The following is a 5,643-nucleotide window of genomic DNA, read 5'->3' as shown; positions in this document are numbered from 1 at the left end:
GGCTATTATGTATAAAGCAGCGATGAACATGGTTGAGCATATGTCCCTGTTGTGTGGTAGGGCATTTTCTGGGTATATTCCAAGGAGTGGGATAGCTGGGTCTTGAGGAAGCCCTATTCCCATTTTTCTGAGAAAGCGCCAGATAGCTTTCCAAAGTGGTTGTACTAGTTTGCATTCCCACCAGCAATGAAGGAGTGTTCCTCTCTCTCCACATCCTCGCCAACATGTGATGTCATTTGAGTTTTTTATGTTAGCCATTCTGATGGGTGTAAGATGGAATCTCAGTGTCGTTTTGATTTGCATTTCTCTGATGACTAAAAAGGAAGAATATTTCTTTAAGTGTTTCTCAGCCATTTGATATTCCTCTGTTGAGAATTCTCTGTTAAGTTCCAAGCCCCATTTCACAATTGGGTTGTTTGATTTTGTGGTGTTTAATTTCTTGAGTTCTTTATATATTTTGTATATTAAACCTTTGTCAGATGAAGGGTTGGTGAAGATCTTTTCCCATTCTGTAGGCTGTCGCTTTGTTCTACTGACAGTGTCTCTTGCCTTACAGAAGCTTCTCAGCCTCATGAGGTCCCATTTATTAATTGTTGACATTAAGGCCTGGGCTGTTGGTGTACTGTTCAGGAAGTTGTCTCCTGTGCCTATGTGTCCCAGGCTCTTCCCCACTTTTTTCTCTAACTGAATTAATGTCTCTGGTTTTAAGTTGAGGTCTTTAATCCACTTGGACTTGAGTTTTGTGCATGGTGACAAATAGGGGTCTAATTGCATTTTTCTACATGTAGACATCTAGTTAGACCAGCACCATTTGTTGAAGATGTTATCATTTTTCCATTGGATAGATTTGACTTCTTTGTCAAAAATCAAGTGAGCAAATGTGTGTGGATTCATCTCTGGGTCTTCAATTCAATTCCATTGATCCACCAGCCTATTGCTTTGCTAGTACCATGCTGTTTTAATTACTGTTGCTCTATATTACAGCTTGAGATCAGGTATGGAGATTCCTCCAGAGGATCTTTTATTGTTTATTGTTTTTGCTATTCTGGGCTTTTTCAGCTATTAAAAACAAGGAATTCCCTGAAATTTGTGGACAAATGGATTGATCTAGAAATTATCATAATGAGTGAGTTCACCCAGAAGCAAAAAGAGACAAACGGTATATACTCACTTGTATCAAAACACTAGTCCAAAGGATACGTAACATGAAAAACTTTACTTACCAAGAAAGTGGGTCAGAGGAGAGGACATCCTATTGAGACTTTAGGAGAGAGTAGCATGGAAGAACGGGGAAATAGTAGGACCCACAGGGTCCTGGAAACCTACGAGAAGAAGTTTATGACAGGCAGATCTGGGTCCTGGGGTCCTCCTCAAACTAAGGCACCAGCCGAGGAGAATATAGGCAGTAGGCTTCGAACCCCTACCAAGACCTAGCCGACGAACATGATATTCTCCACCGTTGAGGGGAGAGTGAGATCTGACTCTCACACGAACTCCGGTGCCCCTTTTCTGACCACGTCCCCTGGATGGGGAGGCCTGGCAGCACTCAGAGGAAGGATAGCAAGTTACCAAGAAGAGACTCGATATTCTAAGAGCATATATAGGGGGAGGAGGTCTCCCTCAGTCACAGACATAGGGGAGGGGAGAAGGGGAGAAGTGGGAGGGAGGGAAGAATGGGAGGAAACAGGGGAAGGGCTAACAATCGAGATGTAATCTGAATAAATTAATAAAAAAAAACTTTAAAAAAATAATGCAAGTGAAACAACAAGACAACCATTATTAGAGTTGACATCACTATGACTCTACAAATGCTAACAACTCCTTTTTGAACAACTTCATTAACCATGTGCCAACCTACCTCTTACCAAAGCCAGAAAGCCCAGTTCTTTGGTACAAACCAATATGATCTTAATTTTCCTTTAAGCTTTTAAGCTGTTGAATACTACATCCAGAATGAGTGGACCTCATACTGGAGACAATAACTGTGGAATTCCCTGAAGATTCATCCAGGATGCCATAGTATCTCTGAAAAGTACTTAAGTCAACAAGGCTTCAGTGTAGTTGACATGTTTGTCCTGCCCACTTGTCACTGTTAGGCAGATCATGTGAGAAAAATCCCTGGACTCTGTACTTTAATAACTTTCACAATCATCCTTCTCTCTTGAAAGAAAAGAGATGTACTACACTCTATACAGTGACATGAACAGCACTTATTTTCCCTTCGGGGAGCTCTAGTCCTACATTTCATTATGTAACTGCAAATCAGGCTCCCTTAACGTCAATGGCCGATAGGGCAGAATTGGGCTAATAATATGAGTTTGGGAGAGGAAGCAGAGGTAGAAATAGAAGAACCATTGCTGAACATCCAGGAGCTTGATATTACCTGACATGCTCAACTGTACTACAGTATTCAAAAGATCAGCGACTCTGAGAAGGTATGGATATAGTCTTTTAAGATCTGAACATGGTTCAGCAACATTGCTCAGTGGCAGGCTGCTTGCCAAAGATGCAGAAGGCGCTGAGTTCTATAGCCATCCCAGCAACGAATTCAGAAATATTTTAAGAAAGTAAGCACACATGAACTTACAACAGTATATTTTATCTCATTTTTACCCAAACCATGTGTTACTTTTTTACTACTTAACTCCCATAACTCCTTATAAAATCCCATGGACAGGAAAATTGGAAACATTCTCCAAATTTCACGGAGAAACTGTTATCTCTGTATATCACGCAGTGACTGGCTGCCTGAACCCGAGGCTGGGGAATTGTTTATCAGCTGGAGCAAACAGTAGCTCCAGGAAAAGAGAAAACACTATTACTGATGCTATTCTGAGAGTGATTGCTAGAACCTAGAGGAATCCTGGACTACTCTAGGGATGGGGCTAGTCAGACGTAAGGGATCTGAGAAGTCAACCTCAGGGGAGGCCGCTGGACAGTGGAGAAGAGGAAGCAGTTAGGAACAGGAAAAAAAAGTTTGCACGCATGACCTTCCCACAGAGGTAATGAGTGAAGTCAAAAGAGGTCATGTGACCTTTGGGGGAAAGTACACAGAGAGACAAGAGCTGAAGAAGCCCAGAAATTATGAATAAAACCTTAAGCCCCAAAATATGTAAAGCTTTCACAACAGTTCAGAAATCAGTTCAAATTCTCAGAATTGAGAGTTAGGTCATCATAGCCTGGAAATAAAAGTAAAACTTTTACTTTGTCAGAATTGCTTCTGGCCCAGTACCAATTGCATAAGTAAGTACTACTATTGCCTTTCCAAAAACACCCTCAAGATATACTACATAAGACTTAGAGAATGAATAATGTAAGTTTAGTTATTCTAAAATGTACAATAATGTGAATGATTCTCAACACACACACATCACACCATATCATGTACACCCACCACACCCACATGCATACACATCACAACCTAACACACACACACACACACACACACACACAACTAAATTCAAATATATGGAAAGTCTTATACAGTAAAGCAAACTTAGGGAAGGCAACTGGGGAGTGTTCTCAGCACACTTGGAACTATATTCTCCTGATATGAAATGGAAGTTACTTGATCTGTCTTCGTATCCTTCAGAGCACACAGGAAACAGATCTTCCATTTCATCGGGTTGTAGAGCAATGACTCACTATTTAAATTTTTCAGGAAAGAGGTAGGCGGTTAAATATTTGGCACTGAATGTCAAATTAGTCTGAGGATAAATTTTAGTCAGAAATACCTGCTTTATAGGACATTCACATGGGAGATGTATGGTACAAGGCTGGGTGCCAGGTAATGAGGCCTAAATAAAGGAACCCTGAGAAAAGAGAAGCCTTACTGTGAGGCAGGTGGGGCTGGCTTCTGCAGAGGAGCATAAGGTAGCCCGTAGGGTGCTGGTGTCCACGAGGGAGCTTAAATGTGGTGTTAAATTTGAAGTTGTTTGTGTCACTTTAGGTTGATCTCACTCTGTAACTTCATGTCATCTCTAAGCTCTGATGCACATGCAGCTGTATCTGTGCTGTTTGTCTGTGTGTTGCTGTTGGTAACGGTGTGTGTGTGTGGTGTGTGTGTGTGTGCGTGTGTGTGCGTGTGTGTGTGAGAGAGATGTTGCTGTTGGTAATGGGGTGTGTGTGTGTGTGTGTGTGTGTGCGCGTGTGTGTGTGTGTGCGTGTGTGTGTGCGTGTGTGTGTGTGTGTGCGTGTGTGTGTGTGTGTGTGTGTGTGTGTGAGAGAGATGTTGCTGTTGGTAATGGGGTGTGTGTGTGTGCGTGTGTGTGTGTGCGTGTGTGTGTGTGTGGTGTGTGTGTGCGTGTGTGTGTGTGTGTGTGCGTGTGTGGTGTGTGTGTGTGTGTGTGAGAGATGAGATGTGCGTTGGTAATGGTGTGTGTGTGTGTGTGTGTGTGTGTGTGTGTGTGTGTGAGAGAGAGATGTTGCTGTTGGTAACGGGGTGTGTGTGTGTGTGTGTGCGTGTGTGCGTGTGTGTGCGTGTGTGTGTGAGAGAGAGAGATGTTGCTGTTGGTAATGGGGTGTGTGTGTGTGCGTGTGTGCGTGTGTGTGTGTGCGTGTGTGTGTGTGTGGTGTGTGTGTGTGTGTGTGTGTGTGTTGTGGTGTGGTGTGTGTGTGTGTGTGTGTGTGTGAGAGAGAGAGCGATGTTGCTGTTGGTAATGGGGTGTGTGTGTGTGTGTGTGTGTGAGAGAGAGAGAGAGAGAGCGGCCGTACATTTTCTCTTGCCTCATTGCACACAATTCACAATTCATTAAATCCATTCATCTATAACACCTTGTCTTTTCTCTTCTTTAAGATGTGAGGGGCCTTTTGGTATTTAAATGCTCTCAGATCGTCTATGTCATGTATCTGGATTTAATCTGAATTATGCTACTTTTCTAATTTCAAATGGAATTCAAGTGTAACCTTGGACCAAGCTAGTTGTAGCATGGCCCTGGATATCAGATCTGTTTGGGTTTTTTTTTTTTTTTTTTTTTTTTTTTTTTGGAGGGGGGCTTGAGATGAAGAATGAGATATTTATTTTAAAAACAATTTTATTTTTATTTTAAAATGTATTTTTTATTTTTACATATGTATTTATATTATGCATATATAAAATAAACTACTGACCGCAAGAAGAACCATGAAACAATTATATAAATTATATATATGTTACATTCATAGTGTTTTGGCTATTTATATTTGGCAGCCTTGAAGAAAATATCATGGTAAATCTAAAACTCTAAATGTAACTCAATATCTATCATATCTCATCTCTATCAACTTAAAACATCTCTCTAGACCTAAAAACATCTTAAGCCCTAAACAACTAAGCTTAATTATAAAACTAAACTATCTGGTCTTCAACCCCATCAGAGACTTGAGAAGAAATAAAATTAATTACCTGAGTTTACAGGAAGTGCAGGTTAGCAGCTTCCTAAATGAGATGACAGAGACAGTTTGATGCCTGAACAGTCGCCCAATACTCTCTAAGATATTGGAGCACCATTTTCAGCCTTCTGGCTCAACATATCTGACAGACATATTTGTGAGGTAGGAACTATTGAGAACTTGCTTACCCTGTCTTGGCAGAGTTTGGCCATCAACTCTGCCTACATCCAAGCTTGCCCTTTTTCAGGCAGAATTCTGTCTGTGGTAGAAATG

Source organism: Acomys russatus, chromosome 20, assembly GCF_903995435.1.
Source record: "Acomys russatus chromosome 20, mAcoRus1.1, whole genome shotgun sequence".
In the NCBI taxonomy this organism is placed as follows: domain Eukaryota; kingdom Metazoa; phylum Chordata; class Mammalia; order Rodentia; family Muridae; genus Acomys; species Acomys russatus.
This window is presented reverse-complemented; position numbering follows the sequence as displayed.